Source organism: Lepidochelys kempii, chromosome 6 (genome assembly GCF_965140285.1).
Source record: "Lepidochelys kempii isolate rLepKem1 chromosome 6, rLepKem1.hap1, whole genome shotgun sequence".
NCBI lineage: Eukaryota > Metazoa > Chordata > Testudines > Cheloniidae > Lepidochelys > Lepidochelys kempii.
The window spans coordinates 105,108,701-105,126,456 of record NC_136385.1 but is presented as its reverse complement, the minus strand read 5'-3'; the positions used below and the strand labels follow the sequence as shown (position 1 = coordinate 105,126,456).

Genomic DNA, 17,756 nt, shown 5'->3' with positions numbered 1-17,756 from the left:
CAATTTACCAGGCCCCAGTCACAAGGCCATCACTGTGAGAGGGGAAAAATCAGGCTAAATTTTGGATGTTTGAGTTCGACTAAATGTTATTTATATAATCTCGGTGAGTATGTTTTTACCTTTTTTTCTATCTGTGTGGGCTGGGATGGAGGCTTGTGTTATGAGTTTGCCCTAGGCCCAGTGAAATTTTGCTCATGCACGCCCATTATGCCATTGCTATCACAAGCTTTAGGCAGGCGTAGTAGTTGGAGGCCACTTCTCCCATCACATACAGGTTTGTGGACCGCTGGGCCCATACCATGAAAGAACACAATAGCTCAGCCCACCCATACCAAATTGCTTCTGCACTCCCACAAAGAGATTTTTCTAGAGTATGGAGTGTGAATCTCTGAAATGGTCTCTACAGCTTGCGCCATAGGACAGTAGAAATGTGTTGTTTCCACTGTTTTGGGAGTCTTACATTGCCAGGAATAAGGTGGTCAAGCAGAGGGAATGAAAACAATGCGGATCCCCAGCCAGGAGGTGTGAAAATGGAGAATGCTGCCTCTGTGAACTCCTGATCTCCAGACAACATGAGGTTGAGCGAGAGGGTAGGGCAGGTGATGGCATACCTAAGGCTGGGGCACCTCTACTAACCCTGCAAAGGTTCCACAATAATATTTAATAGGAACTGAATCTAACTTTTAACTGAGTTTAATTTTTGGATGAATCATTTCTGTGCTGCGGAACTCCCCTCACACACCCTCATGTAACGAGTCATCCCTCAGCCTGATTACTTGAGGGCTCCACATCAATCAACCAGAGCTCAGCCAATAGATGAAGGTCTAACCTGGTGATCTCAAGGCTAGGGATACAGGCTTCCAATGAGAGAAGCCATTCCAAGTCTGCTCAACGTCGCTACCATTGAGCAGCTGCTTGGTGGTCCTGACAGTCTGGCTCAGTCCCAGCCTGTGTCTGCTCCTGCTCCAGCCTTGTTGCAACCCATCTCTTGGTTCTTGATTTCTGCTCTGACCCTTGGCTCCAGTCCAGAGCCTGACCACTAGGCCTGACAGCTGCTGCTCCAACCACTAGACCTGATCACTGTTGCCTCAACCACTAGACATAACCATCCACTTCTCAGTTTCTGACAGTTTGTGCAGACTGCTTCCTTTTGTGCCTGCCTCCAGAAGCTGAGATGGAGACCCCTGGAATGCTCATCACTGAGATAGAATAATAGAAGATTAGGGTTGGAAGAGACCTCAGGAGGTCATCTAGTCCAACCCCTTGCTCAAAGCAGGACCAACTCCAACTAAATCATCCCAGCCAGGGCTTTGTCAAGTGGACCTTAAAAACCTCTAAGGATGGAGTTTCCACCACCTCCCTAGGTAACCCATTCCAGTGCTTTACCACCCTCCTAGTAAAACAGTTTTTCCTAATATCCAACCTAGACCTCCCCCATTGCAACTTAAGACCATTGCTCCTTGTTCTGTCATCTTTAACCACTGAGAACAGCCGAGCTCCATCCTCTTTGGAACCCCCCTTCAGGTAGTTGAAGGCTGCTATCAAATCTCCCCTCACTCTTCTCTTCTGCAGACCAAATAAGCCCAGTTCCCTCAGCCTCTCCTCGTAAGTCATGTGCCCCAGCACTCTAATAATTTTCACTGCCCTCTGCTGGACTTTCTCCATTTTGTCCACATCCTTTCTATAGTGGAGGGCCCAAAACTGGACACAATACTCCAGATGCAGCCTCACCAGTGCAGAATAGAGGGGAATAATCACTTCCCTCCACCTGCTGACAATGCTCCAGAGATGACAGAGTTGGTCCAGAGCCTTCGGGGTCAAGTTGCCCAGTTGCATCTGGAGAATGCCTCCCTCTGTTCACAGATCCTGGCAGCCACAGTAACCCTAGTACAGCCAGCTATGGTACCTGAAGGTTCCACTGCCAGAAAGATTTGACTGGAACCACCAAAAGTTCTGTGGTTTTCAGAACCAGTTCTGCCTTTTGTTCCTGATGCATCCTGCAATCTATCCTGATGATCAGACCAAGCTGGGGCTTATTATCAGTTTATTGACTGCTGAAGCCCTCAGGGCTGGCCTTACCATGAGGTGAACAGAGGCGGCTGCCTAAGGTGCCAGACTGTGGGGGGAGCACAACCAGGACCCAGAGTGTACAAAATTGTGTCCACTGCTGGTGCATATGTATTCTCTCTGCTCTAGATGCACAGAGATGGTGGAGTGCTATGCTGGAGAAAGAAGGGCACAAGAGACATAACAGGCAGGCAGGAGAAAAGGTGAGAGGGAATAACAGAAAGCAGCAGGAGCTGCAGGGAGAGAGATGAGGAGGAGCCTCTTATGTACCTCTCTAGCACCCCCAGGAGCCTGGACTGATTAACACCAGCTTCTCAGGGAGCTTCCTGTTTCCTGCTGCTTCCCTGAACCCACTTGAGGAGAACAGGCAGTCAACTGAAGTAGTAGGAACCAGTTAGGCCCTTAAGACTTTGATATCTTCCCTCACTCAGGCCCTGCTACCAGCCTGCTTATGTGTCCCCTTCAACTGAGTGTTGAGATCCACTATAGCTGGCACAGAGCAGCAGTCATGAGTGAAAGAAGAAAACGCCCTTCTGGGGCAGCATTCAGGAAAAAAAGAAAGCAAAGAAAGTTTTTCTAAGCAGGAAGGAGCTCTCCTGAAATACATAGACACAAATGTTCACAGTGAGCCTTCTGGCCCCAGTGAGGATGGAGTGGTGAGGAGATGCCTGATCTTCCAGTTAATCAGTGTGCAGGTGACCTGGCAACTACTGCAGCATCCGTATCTCATCTCAAATGGATGTAACCATGCACATTCCTGAAGAAAAGTGTAGATCAGAGAAGAGTGAGGTGGAGGTGCAAGAAACAGCTGCTGCTGAGTTTAGTTCCTTAAGTCTAGATGATCCAGGACTGTGGACCCACTTGAGCAGTAGCCTGAGGGACTTCCTTGTACTGCATGGGCCACAGCAAGTGAAAAACTTCATGTTCCCCAAAGACAATGAAAATAGAAGTTTCTATCCAACACATTACTGGCGTGAAATCCCCAGTGGTGACAAAGTGAAGAGGCCATGGCTTATGTACTCAAAAACCCAGAATGCTGCATACTGTTTTTGTTGCCAGCTCTTCCAGTCTAATGTTCCAGCCACATTGGGTTCTACAGGAACAAAGGACTGAAAAAATCTGGCTAGAAATCTGGCATGCCATGAGAAGGCAGCAAATCACCAGAGAGCATTCCATAGGTGGAAAGAGCTTGAGATGAGACTAAGGTTAAAGGCCACCATAGATGATCAGCATCAAGAGAAGATTGCATCAGAGTCTCTTTACTGGCAAAATGTTATGAAAAGGCTCATTGCCATTGTGAGAATGCTTGCTACCCAAAAGCTAGCACTGCATGGCACTTCAGATCAGCTGTATGTGCCAAACAATGGAAACATCCTTAAAATTGCAGAGCTGATGGCTGAGTTTGATGCTGTACTGCAGGAGCATCTAAGAAGAGTCACCACCAAAGAACTGTACACACACCACTACCTTGGAAAAACAAGTCAAAATGAGATCATGCAGTTACTGGCAACAAAAGTCAAACAGAAGATTTGTTTGTGGCAGATGTGAAGTGGAAGATGTGGCAGATCTGAAGTCAGCAAGATATTACTCTGTTATTCTGGACTGCACACCTGACATTAGCCACATGGAACAAATGACTTTAAAAGTGTATTTTGTAACAACAACAGAACCTAGTGAAAATGTCTCTTTAATGGTGACTGTCAGAGAGCATTTTCTAGAATTTATTGACATTGATGATACTACAGGAGCTGGCATGACAAATGTGCTTCTTAAAAAGCTGGAAGATATGGGAATTGCAATAGATGACATGAGAGGTCAGGGCTACCATAATGGCGCCAACATGAGAGAAAAGAGCAGAGGAGTGCAGACACGGATCCAAGAGTTAAACCCTCAAGCTTTTTTTGTCCCATGCAGTTCTCATTCACTGAACTTGGTGGTCAGTGATGCAGCATCAGCTTCTAGTGAGGCTGCTTACATATTTTTATGTAATTCAAAGCATCTGTTTTTTTCTGCATCAACTCATCGATGGCAAATTTTGAAGGAACATCTGAGAACATCCTCTCTGACACTGAAACCACTGAGTGCCACACGATGGGAAAGTCAAGTGGAGGCGATAAAACCTATCAAACACCAAATTGGGAAGATAGATGATGCCATAGTTGCCATTATGGAGGATAATGCTATGACAGGAACTGTTCGTGAGAGAACAGTGGCAGAGGGAAATGGAATCACCAGAAACATACATAACTTCACATTTCTGTGTGGCTCAGCCCACTCTGGATCTAGGTTGAAATCTGAGATCACGAAGAGACTCTGCAGTTCAATTTAATTATGTCACCATGCTTTCTGATCATGGTTAGTATTCCTTAGTTCTCAGTGCATGATCCACTCATCTCATGGAAGAAGCTTAAGATATGAGTTGAGTTGAGCTACTGTGGACAATCATGTCTAGGTGAGTCAGGGGCCAATGAAACAAGAACAAGTGCTGAGAAGCCAACTGCCTTCTGTGCCCAGCAGATTCAAGGAACCAACAGCTCATTAATCCCTGTGAAATATCAAGAGTTTGCTGACATATTTGATTCAAGGAATGCTGATATTTTGGCCCTGCCCACACCCTACGATTGTCCCATCTATCTCCACCGAGGGGCTAAAATTCCATTTGGCTGGATTTACTCCTTATCAGAACCAGAACTCAGGGCCCTATGAGAATACCTTGACAAGAATTCTGTAAAGAACTTCATCTGTCCAACCACATCTCCTGCTGAGGCCCCAGTTTTGTTTGTGAAAAAGGATGGCTCCTTGTACCTTTATGTGGACTATCATAACTTGAACAAGTAGGCTTTGCCATTGATCAACGAGCTGTTAGAAAGGATCAGTTCCACCAAGATATTTAACAAACTCACTCTTCATGGGTTTACAGCCTAGTCTATATCTGGGAGAGCAACAAATGAAAAACAGCATTTCGCACCCATGATGGTCATTTTGAATATCTAGTTATGCCTTTCGGTCTCTCCAATGCCCTAGCCACATTCCTGCACTTTGTCAATGATATTTTCAGGAATGTTTTAGACCGTGGGATCTACCTAAATGATTTCTTCATCTTCTTGGAAAGTCAAACCCTTCATGACCAACAACAAGTGTACAGCCTGCATGGAAAACCCAAGAAGTGTGAGTTGGACAGCTCTTCTCTTGACTTCTTAGGCTATGTAATTTCCTCTGATGGAATAGGTATGGATCCCTGCCACATGTTCACAATTGTGGATTGGGCAGCCCCAAGGAATGTCTATGATGTCCTGTGCTTCCTGGGGTTTGCCAATTTTTACCAAAAAGTTATCAAGGACATTTTGAAGGCAGTGACCCCAATTACCCTGCTGCTCCAGAAGAATACCTCATTTACTTGGATTCATGAAGCCCAATTTGCCTTTAATAGATCAAAGGAAGCATTTACATCAGCACTAATCTTGGTACATTTGGACCTGAAGCAGACACCTCCGATTATGTGATCAGAGCAGTGTTGTCACAACAGCACAGGCACCAGAATGTGCTCCTCTCTTGTGCATTTTATTCCCAGAAACTGATGGCCATGGAAGAAAACTATGAATTCTGTGACAAAGAACTAGTGGCCATCAAGGTTGCTTTTGAGGAATGGCATCACCACCTGGAAGATTCACATTTCCTGGTCCAGATATATACAGACAACAAGAACTTGGAGTACCCGTGAACTTCAAGGGTTCTCAACCAGCATCCAATGGTTCCTTTTTTTAATTCAGGTTCAGATTAACCCTGAACTGTCACCCATATACCCAGAATGGTAAACCAGATAAACTGTCCTGAAAGGATTAAACAAAGACTGTGAAAGGCTAGCCAACTACAAAAGCAGTTTTTCCTCCCTTGGTGTTCACAGCTCAACTGCTAGAAAAGGGCCTCATCCTCCCTGATTGAACTAACCTCATTATCCCTAGCCTGATTCTTGCTTGCATATTTATACCTGCCTCTGGGAACTTCCACAACATGCATCCGACTAAGTGGGTATTCACCCACAAAAGCTTATGCTCCAATATGTCTTAGTCTATAAGGTGCCACAGGACTCTTTGCTGCTTGTCCTGAAAGGGTGAGTACTTGGACAAGAAAAATAAGGGTTCTGAACCTGCCAGAGTACTGAAACCCTGCCATTTCACCCATGTGATGGTGAACATTGACTTGCTTTCTCTTGTGAAGCCCTTCCTAGCTCATGATCCATTTGTAGTAAATGTCAATCTTTTATGTCAACCTGTAAAGACTTAGCTCCTGACTCAAAATTCTCTGCCAAGAATGGGTTTCTCATGTTTAGGGACTGGATCTATGTCCCTGATGATGAACCACGTTCAGCAATACTCCAGCTCTGCTACAATTTGCCCCTGGCTAACCATTGGAAAATATTGAGGCTGTTCTCCCGATATTTCTGGTGGCCAAAACTACATGTGTACATTAAGTCCTACATTGACTCCCATGATTTTTTTGCTCAGATGAAGATTCCCCCACACTAGCCTATTGGTGCTCTGATTCCACTGCCGATGCCCTCCTTCCCTTCACCAAATTCACACACAATAATTTTGACCATTGATCAACCTGCCAGAGTCCTTTTTATGACAAATACAGTTTCCACCCTTGGTTTCACCCATCCATGCCATAAGCCTCCTATGTACTTGCAGTTTCCAACCTTCTCAAACACCTTCACTGCATCCAGGAAGAACCAAAAACCTACCTAGAGTCAGCCAAAAGAGATTACAAGCATTACAGTGAACTTCATCAGTGGGCAACCCCTCAAATTGCAGTTGGAAATAAAGTATGGCTCCAGCACAATACCTTGACTCTACCCAGCCTTCAAGGAAGTTAGATTATCGATATCTTGTCCAATTCTGGCTGATCCAGCCGATCAGCCCTGTGGCCTTCAAACTCCAACTGCCTAGAGCGATGAAAATGCACCCAGTATACTACATCTACTTGCGGAAAAATTACACTGACAACTCCTTCCTCGGATGAGAACAACTGCCATCTCCACCCATCATAGTCCAAGGGCCTGAGGAATATCTAGTGAAGCAGATCTTGGACTCCAAAATTCTCTTGAGGAAAGCTCAAGTACTCTGTTGATTGGGAGGGTTATGGTCGTTCACGGGAGCCAGCCAAAAATATACATGCACCTGACCTGCTTCAAGAATTCCATTGATCACACCCTGATAAACTTGGCCCAAAGACACCTGGTAGGCATCTTTTGAAGAGAACAGAACCCTGCTTTCTACTCTCAGGCCTCTCTTGAAGAGAGATGGAGGTGGTTGGTGGTGATCTCTTCAGAGAAGAGTGTCAAGGTTCCTCCCCCACTCTGAACTCTAGGGTACAGATGTGGGGACCTGCATGAAAAAACCTCCTAAGCTTATCTTTACCAGCTTAGGTCAAAACTTCCCCAAGGTACAAAATATTCCCCCCCGTTGTCCTTGGACTGGCCGCTACCACCACCAAACTAATACTGGTTACTGGGGAAGAGCTGTTTGGAAACGTCTTTCCCCCCAAAATACTTCCCAAAACCCTGCACCCCACTTCCTGGACAAGGTTTGGTAAAAAGCCTCACCAATTTGCCTAGGTGACTACAGACCCAGACCCTTGGATCGTAAGAACAATGAACAATCCTCCCAACACTTGCACCCCCCCTTTCCTGGGAAATGTTGGATAAAAAGCCTCACCAATTTGCATAGGTGACCACAGACCCAAACCCTTGGATCTGAGAACAATGAAAAAGCATTCAGTTTTTTACAAGAAGACTTTTAATAAAAAATAGAAGTAAATAGAAATAAAGAAATCCCCCCTGTAAAATCAGGATGGTAGATATCTTACAGGGTAATTAGATTCAAAAACATAGAGAACCCCTCTAGGCAAAACCTTAAGTTACAAAAAAGATACACAGACAGAAATAGTTATTCTATTCAGCACAATTCTTTTCTCAGCCATTTAAAGAAATCATAATCTAACACATACCTAGCTAGATTACTTACTAAAAGTTCTAAGGCTCCATTCCTGGTCTATCCCTGGCCAGAGCAGCATACAGACAGACACAGACCCTTTGTTTCTCTCCCTCCTCCCAGCTTTTGAAAGTATCTTGTCTCCTCATTGGTCATTTTGGTCAGGTGCCAGCGAGGTTACCTTTAGCTTCTTAACCCTTTACAGGTGAGAGGAGCTTTCCCCTGGCCAGGAGGGATTTCAAAGGGGTTTACCCTTCCCTTTATATTTATGACAGAGAGTCATACGAGCAAACTCATTTTTGATCATGTTGTGACCTTAATTGAGATTTGAACCCTGACCTGATAGGTTTGTACACCAAGGCCTCAACCATGAGCCTGGCTGCATACTTGCACAAAGGAGGGAGGGATGTAAGGAGCTCTCCTGTGTGGGCTACCTGCATTGCCAAACTGCACAGGAGAGCAAACAGCTGCTGTTGTGTTGCTACGCCCCTTCCCACACGGGTGGGTGGGAGTAGGTGGAATTGTGGTTCCATCTGTCAACATATTGGCCAATACAGCTGAGCTGGTGCAAAGTGGGACTGAACTGTGCCAGGAAAGAGGCTGGTACAGATTACAAGGGGGAAGCAGAAAACAAATTGTCCACATATTTATTCAAGTGACACCATCATAGGACCTAATCACATGAGCCACGCCATCAGGGGCTCGTTCACCTGCACATCTACCAATGGGATATATGCCATCATGTGCCAGCTACCAGCCAGATATATGCCCCTCTGCCATGCACATTGGCCAAAACGGACAGTGACTACGCAAAAGAATAAATGGACACACATCTGACATAACATTCAAAAACCAGGTTTCAGAGTAACAGCCGTGTTAGTCTGTATTCGCAAAAAGAAAAGGAGTACTTGTGGCACCTTAGAGACGAACCAATTTATTTGAGCATGAGCTTTCGTGAGCTACAACATCCGATGAAGTGAGCTGTAGCTCACGAAAGCTCATGCTCAAATAAATTGGTTAGTCTCTAAGGTGCCACAAGTCCTCCTTTTCTTTATTCAAAAACCAGTAGAAGAACATTTAAACCTCTCTGGCCACTCAGTAAAAGATTTAAGGGTGGCAATTTTGCAACAGAAAAGTCCTTCAAAAACAAACTCCACGGAGAAACTGCTGATCTTGAATCAATATGCAAACTAGATACCATTAACTTGGGTTTGAATAGAGACTGGGTGTGGCTGGGTCATTACACATATTGAATCTATTTCCCTATGTTAAGTATCCTCTCACCTTCTTGTCAACTGTCTAAATGGGTCATCCTGATTATCACTACAAAAGTTTTTTTCTCCTGCTGATAATAGCTCATCTTAATTAATTAGCCTCTCACAGTTTGTATGGCAACTTCCAACTTATCTGTATGTATATATCTATCTATCTATCTTACTATATGTTCCATTCTATGCATCCGATGAAGTGGGCTGTAGCCCATGAAAGCTTATCCTCAAATAAAGTTGTTAGTCTCTAAGGTGCCACAAACACTCCTGTTCTTAAAACAAATTGTGACTCCCAGGTCTGCTGCTGGGATAGCCTTACTCAGACTGGATGGCAAGATTCTAGTCCAGCCTTACACAGCCAAGTGATCTAACCCCAAATGACTAATTTTTTAACAAGTTATTGTGTTTTAAATGTATCAAAAAAATAAATTGCACGTCCCATTCCCTAGTAAATTTTAGACTAGCAAAACCGTAAGTGCCACGAATTAATGTGAGTTTCCAGCAATCCCTCTTCTGCAACAGTGTGCAAATATTCTTGTTAAATATCCGTGTTATGGATATTTCCTCTAAACTGCATTCAGGGGAGAGGCCAGTGTAGGGACAGGACAGGTTGTTATTAAATGGTTGATGCTAGAATTGCACACTGTGCAATCACTGTGAAATCATTAAAGTTGAAAGACTAGAGAGGCCTCAGCAAGAAGCATCAGCCTAGGGAGATTACAAGATCTTTATGTTTACAAGATAACGAGTCTGAACCCTGAGGCACTTCGAAAAGATTTAAGTCCTGATTCTCAAAACTCTTTGTCAAGCTTCCCAAGCAAAGGCCACAAACTGCTAGACACAATTCTTAAAAGCACTTTGCTGTAGAACTATTAGTTGCTAGAGGTTTAAATAACTCCCAGATCATTCCAAAATTGCTGTTGTGGTTTGAGACTAATTGTGAAAGTTCAGTAAGTACTAAGTTCTTTGTACATCCAGTTATTGTGGGCCTTGAATGTCCTTATTATGGTTAATAATAGGAGTATTTGAGGGGATGATGTGAGCATTAGATTGCATTGAGTGTCTGTTGAGACATTTGGGTATCAGATCAATGTGGCAAATGTTGAGCTCCATCTACTATTTTCTTATTGAATAATTACATTACAAATCGACTGCACAAAACCTATAGTTAAACGTAGTGACCACATGTCAGACATAATTACAGGCAAATGTTGTATTTTCTCTGATGGAGTAATGATCAGCTAATTCCCTCTACAGAAAATCAGGGCAAGGTTTCTAGCACAGCTTTACAGACCCAAAGAGTTAAGATAATTCAGATAATGTTCACTGAGCAGAAACTAAAACACACCTTTCGGCAGTCCTTGAATATTGTGGGAGCATGGAAGATTCTCAGTGATGCATTGCTGCAAAGATAACACTTCATTTGAGATGCTGGGGGAAGAATTCAGAAATCGGGAATCAAGGCTTTAAGTCCCAGCTGCTACAATATGCTCAGTGAAGTCAATGGGAGTTTTTCTTGAGTAAAACTGACTAAAAAACAAGGTTGTTGTAGTAGTCAGGGCGGTCCCAGGATATTAGGGAGACAAGGTGGATGAGAGAGATATCTTTTATTGGACCAACTTCTGTTGGTGAGAGAGATAAGCTTTCGAGCTTACACAGAGCTTGTGTTCATGTTTGGAGAAGAGCTCTGTGTAGCTTGGAAGCTTGTTTCTCTCACAACAGAAGTTGGTCCAATAAAAGATATTATCTCACCCACCTTGTTTCTCTAAAAAGCAAGGTTCACATTGTGATTGACTCCTGCAAGAGCGTGCAAGGAGGAGAAAGGGGGCAAAAAGGCTGTTTGTTCTGCTTGCACCCCTTATTCAGCATCAGCAACATCTGCTGTCTCTCCTCTAGCTACTCCCAAAAGGCCTGGCATGGTATCACCACCTCACCTGCCCCAGCAGTAGAGCCAGACCGCCCTATAGGGGAGTGTATTGGTTTGGCTGACGTTCAGTTAGTTAAACACTCACTAGTTTACAATTAGCTGAAATAATTGCTAGTGTGTGAACTGAAGCCATGTATACCAGCGATTGATTTGTTGACACTTGCATGTGCATAAATGGTTAGCTCTTTACAACTCATGAAAAGTCTGTCCCAAGCTCTCAGTTGAGATAACAATACCATCAATTCAGTGCAAAGCCAAAATGAATTACATCATTGCAGGGGACTCCACATCTCTAGGCTATAATTGCACTATTTTGTTTTTCAACAGGAAATCTTTTCCTTTCTCTCTGAAACTCCTGGAGTTGAATTTCGGCCACAGTAATGGGCCTAATTTACTAATGAGCTGAGCTAGTGAAAATGCTAAAAAAAAAAACCCCAAACCAACCACAAACCCTTCTAGAAATGGAGCAGCATTTTCGCGTGTGTGTCAGGCCGAACATATAGTTCAGTTTGTGAAAGCTTGCATGGTTTGTTCAGTGGGCCTTTGGGAAGGCTAAATAGAGTTGGCCACATCAGTATAGATTGTCACAGTATGGATTTGTAGACAAGGTGGATCTGAAGGGCAACTCAGGCTGAACCCCCTCCAGCGTGGGGGGAAGTTTCAATTCAGAGCTACAGCTAAATGTTATCGTTTGGGCTGTTCAGTCATTTATAGGATAATCCTTCTTACTAGTCTTTTCCTGTAGAAAAAAAATGCAAGATGAAATCTAAATTACTGTGAGGCAAAAGACTGAGGAACAGTTTGGGTTTATGCTTTTCCACCTACCTAAGTCCTCGCAAAGGCCTCTGATGGGAGATAGTCCTCTGTGGGGTGGGAGGGATATTGCAGTTGCAGAAACAAGTTCAATCTCCTCCCTGCTGGAGGACCCAGTGTGGACTCCTCCACCTACAAAGCAGGAGGTGCTGTGGACCAGGGCGGCGAGTTGTATGGGCCGGTGGTGCCTGGGCTTCATGAATATTCAGGGTCTGGGGGCCCAGCTACACCAATGTTTCGGGCCGGGTCTCTCCCCCGGCTCTGCCTGCCACCCCCACGTGTTCCTGGCCCCTCCTGCTGCCCCTGGGCTATTTGAAAGGGCCCAGGGGCCCGCAACTGCCACCACCAGCAGCACAGTGGGACTGCCCACGTTACAGCATGGCCACAGCAGCACTGTAACGTGGGCAGTGTAGTCACGCTTTATCGCTGCAGGAGAGCTCTCCCGGCGATAAAAAATAACCACCCCAAACGAGGAGTGGTAGCTGCACGCCCGGCGATAAAGCGCTGCCTATCCTGGCGCTTTTCAGCGCTAAAACTTTTGTTGCTCAGGGAGGTGTTTTTCACACCCCCCCAATGACTACAGTGTTAGGGCTGAAAGTGGCAGTGTAGACACAGCCTAAGGCGGCTTCCTGCTCGCCCGCTCTGCGCCGCTCCAAGAAGCGGCTGGCACGTCCCTGCGGCCCCGGGGGGGTGCCTCCATGCACTGCCCGAGCACCGAGCAGTTGCCAGAGGGGTGTGCGGGTCACTTTCGGAAGCTGGCACCACCTGAGGTAAGCACCGACCCCCCCAACCCCCTCTTGCACCCCAACCCCCGCCTCATCCCAGAGCCCGCACCCCACACCCAAACTCCCTCCCAGAGCCCAACCCCTCACGCCTCCTGCACCCAAACTCCCTCCCAGAGCCTGCACCCCCCATGTACCCCAAACCCTGCCCCGGCCCAGAGCCTGCACCTAGCACCCTAACTCCCTCCCAGAGCTCAAACCATCTCCCGCACCCAAACACCCTCCCAGAGCCTTAGACGGGATGTGGGGGGGGGTGTCACGGAGTGTGGGGGAGTCCAGGCCCTGCACCCCTCTTCCTGGGATTCACTGAGACTCTCAGCCAGCCAGTAAAATGGAAGGTTTATTGGACCACAGTCTCAAACAGAGCTTGTGGGTACAACCAGAACCCCTCAGTCAAGTCCTTTCCTGGGGAGCAGGGAGCTTAGACCCCAGCCTTGGGGTTCCCTGCGTTCCATCACCCAGCCCAAAACTGAAACTAAACCCTCCCCTGCAGGCTCCCTTCTGCAGCCTCTGTTCACATTCCTGGGCAGAGGTGTCACCTCCCCCTCCCCCTCCTGGCTCAGGTTACAGGCTCTCAGGTCTCCCATTGAAACTCCCCTGCCACATTCCCAGGTCAACACTCCCCCCTCCCTGCTGCGTCACAGGGGGGCAGGACTTGGACCCATTCTGGGCACCACCAAAAATTATCCAAACCTGCCACCTCTGGCTGCGGAGTGAAAAGGCCTGCTTAGGCAGTCAAGTAAATAATGCTCCAGCATATGCCCTGAGCAGCCACCTACAGAGCCTTGACTTTCAACTAAAGCTTCCTTTGCCCAGTAAAACACCAAGGTCCCACTGTCCATCATCTCCTAGGGAGAATCCCTCTGGGATGCAGGGGAATTGCATCTCCCTACGCAGCTTGGGTGAATCTGACTCCATAGCTATTCTGACCATAACGATATTGTTTTGAGTAGTGTCATTAAAATAGGAAACCTTGCCCAGCAAAATTCGGATTTTAATGAACAATTTTAAGCAGTTTTGAGCTAGAGGCTAATTTGATATAAAAGCATGTATCAGGGAAATCTCAGATTTACATTTTAGCAGAGACTGACCTTCACAAGAATTTCAAGCAAATACATTGTTACTTTAATAGAGGGATGATGATGTTATTCTTTCACCTTGCGCCCGGCATTGCAGAGATGAACACATCTGCCATCTGATAAGACTTCTGAAGTGAGACTTCATGGTGGAGAACTGTGGCATAGCAGGAAGGATGGGTGGGTCAACATAAACTCATGCCACTAGAAAGTCCTGGTAGGGATAATTAAATTGACAGAATATATTTTGCCAAAGGCTGCTCTAACGAGAAGATTATTAAGGTTTTTAAGTACAAGCAGAATGCTGAACTCAAAAAGCCATTTCACTTTGGGTAACACAGCTGTGAATTATAGACTTGTGTTGATGAGTGGTGTTTGTATTTTACAAAACAAAATTAACATCCTATTTTCTCCAGAATATATTTTCTTTATTCTGGGGATTGACAGCTCCAGGAAATGGTAACAGGATTCAGAGACTTTAACATCTAGCTAAAACCCAGCCCAGGAAACAGCACTCACAGAATATGGTGCAATTAGCTTGGTGACCTTAAACCAGGAGCCGTGGATCAGGTTTCCATATGACAGAAACCACCATGTCCATTGGCACTAAGTTCTGCCCTTGATGGCAGAGCCAGCAGAGATGATAAAGATTGAATAGGCAAAAGAGGCCAAACTCCTTGTAACCATATGTGGTTCTATCCCAATTCTAAACAGAATCTAACCCCCCAGTATTTAGCCCAGACTGGCCCCCTTCCTGATGTTTGGTATTATTGGAAATTCAGATTACAACCAAACATAAGCTTCACGTTAAGATTTATTCCTAAACTTGGGGGTTTTTTTCAGTGGTTTTCTGTATGAGACCTCTCTGTCCCAGACCCTACTTTTCTCTTCCTACAGAGAGAGAGAGAGGCTCTAGGCCTGCTGATATCCTGGTTGGAGCAAATAAGAGCCAGCTGCTAGTGTAATTCAGCAGTTATTTCTTTGCACCGTCATGAAGGGTTCAAGCACCTGACATGAGGATGCCACAATAGGGGAGCCTTACTCCCTGTGTAAGGTCCTAGGGCCAGATTTGTAAAGCTAATTTAGATCCTGAAAGATGAAAATAGGCATGCAGTGAGATTTTCAAAAGCACCTAAGCAGGTTAGGTGCATAACTCCCATGAAGTCTGGCCCCTAGTCTCTGACTTCCTAGAGATGATCTCTCCAGGACATACTGACAAGGCACTTTGTGAGGCAACTTGCACGCTATAACTGTTATGAGTGTGGAATACTTTGGTCTCTAGGGCTTTCAACCTGTCCGCTTCCACCAGCACTAAATTCACTTAACACTGAATATTTGTCTTTTGCAAATTATACTTATAGCTAGAGATGGTCCTAGGTGATTGCATTGGCATCTGGTTCTAGATCTGGTTCAGGTTTAGGCTAGTGATTGAAGTTTGGTTGACACATGTTACGGTTCAGCTTTAGATTCAGTTGTGAGTTTGTCTAGGTGAACAATTAGTGCGCGACAAACTGGGGTATAAATCCACCTTGTACTAGCCTGTCACACACTAACTGCCTGTGTGGATCCTGCTGCAATGCACTGAAGGTTCCCTAGTATGCCTTGATCTACTTCTGTTTCAAAGCAGCGTAGATCAAAGCACACCAGGGGACCTTCTAGTGCGTGGCAGCAGGATCCACATGGACAGTTAGTGTACAGTAGGCTAGCACAGGGTAGGTTTATACCCCAGTTTCCCATGTATTACTTGTTCATATAGACAAGCCCTGGGTCAAAAACTTGTCAATTTTTTTACTTGGGTGAAAAAAACATCATTATTTACAGCATTATTGATCTTAGGAGTATGGTGGATGATAGAAAAAGCAGAGAATACAACTATATAATTTGAAAAAATCCCAGGTGAACAGTATTAAAAATATGGAGTGTGCCTTTAAAATAGCAAAGGATAGTGGGAATTCTTTTTCCATACAAAAAGCCCTCAGAATGTTCAGATTCAAATTCTTCTCTCACTTACAGGGGTGTGAATGCAGAATATCTCGTACTGGAATACACTCAGAATCACATCACTGAAGTTGGAGTAGATTTGGTGTGGATTTACACTGGTATAAACAGAGTGGAAACTTTTGTCTTCAGGCTTTTCTTTGGGTTCAGCCTAAAACTGGAAACACTGCTCACGAAAGCTCATGCTCAAATAAATTGGTATGCATCCGATGAAGTGAGCTGTAGCTCACGAAAGCTCATGCTCAAATAAATTGGTAGGATAGTGAGTTTGTGTGTGTGTTTTTTGGAGGGGGGTGAGGGGGTGAGAGAACCTGGATTTGTGCAGGAAATGGCCCAACTTGATTATCATGCACATTGTGTAGAGAGTTATCACTTTGGATGGGCTATTACCAGCAGGAGAGTGAGTTTGTGTGTGGGGGGGGTGGAGGGTGAGAAAACCTGGATTTGTGCTGGAAATGGCCCAACTTGATGATCACTTTAGATAAGCTATTACCAGCAGGACAGTGGGGTGGGAGGAGGTATTGTTTCATGATCTCTGTGTGTATATAAAGTCTGCTGCAGTTTCCACGGTATGCATCCGATGAAGTGAGCTGTAGCTCACGAAAGCTCATGCTCAAATAAATTGGTTAGTCTCTAAGGTGCCACAAGTACTCCTTTTCTTTTTACTAGACTGAAGGTTGCTCTTTACTGCAAACAGGCAGTGATACAGATCAGTCTATGGAAAGTCTGGTACAGAGGCCTGAGAATGTCAACCAAAAATGGCATTTTAAATAAAACCTTAGCACCACCATGTATTTGGGTCTCATGTATTACAGAAAAAAACTATTTTACAAGTGTTTTAGAGTTTTAAAAAATGTTATTAGCATCAGACTTTGGTATCCTTCCACCTGTAAAGGCAGGTGCCTTAGTTACTGTGAGTCCAATTGTATAGAACACAGAAGAAGTTATAAAAACCTCTAAAGTTGACCCATAACGGCTTTTTCATACATAAAAATGCCATGAATTCAAAGTCCTTTATGTGAGGATCTTCCAGGGCTAGAAGTTGGGTCTCATTTGGAAGATGCGAAGTTTTCCCCTCCGTAGCGTAAGGCTCCCTTTCTATCCTTGCAGGGCTATAAGATATTAGACTTTAAAAATCATGACATTTTATGTATAGAACAGTGGTCAGGCCCAGGACTGAATGCGACTAATCCTCACCACAGCAGGAGGAAATTCCTTAGTTGGTGGGGAAAGAGGAAAGATTTCTCAGGCAGGTGGATTCAGAATAAAAGGCAGCAGCTTGAACTGTTCAGGAGTTTGGGATTGTCTACTGAACCCTAGGGAGATGGATTAGTGGGCAGGCAGCAGATGAGGCCATGAAAGGTACATGACAATACATTTATCATGTGGTTCTGCAATTGATCATGTGGCAAACATTTCCACATTTATGGGGTGTGTGTAATCCTATCTAACTGTCTATCTGTCTAAAAGCCTTGTTAGGTCATGTTGCCCATCACCTTCCCTGTTCAGGATTGTTTGGTACAGTAGATTTTGAAGTGTTTTGTCCAGTCCAGTTTACAATTAGTCAAGTGATAAGTTGCCCCCTCCATTACAGTTATCAGGATCTTACAGATGATTTTTTAAAATCTTTGGTAGCTGCTAAATCCATATTCTTAAAACTTCTTTTATCTTGAAAATGCAGCTTTTTATAAATTTTACTTTATTTTGGAGGTAAGAACATAGGGCCTGATTGTGCACCACTAAGGTCAATGGGAGTTCTCTTATCAATGGCAGAAGGTGCAGTCTTACACCATTTTGAGATTGAATAACTCTGACAGAGGGCATCTCAAGTA

At 44.8% G+C, this 17,756-nt stretch overlaps 1 protein-coding gene across 1 annotated transcript in view; it reads left to right on the top strand.

Moving 5' to 3' along the window:
• PRIMA1 (proline rich membrane anchor 1) overlaps positions 1-17,756 on the top strand; it is a 76,910-nt gene that overhangs the window by 12,212 nt on the left and 46,942 nt on the right. The window lies entirely within an intron of this gene.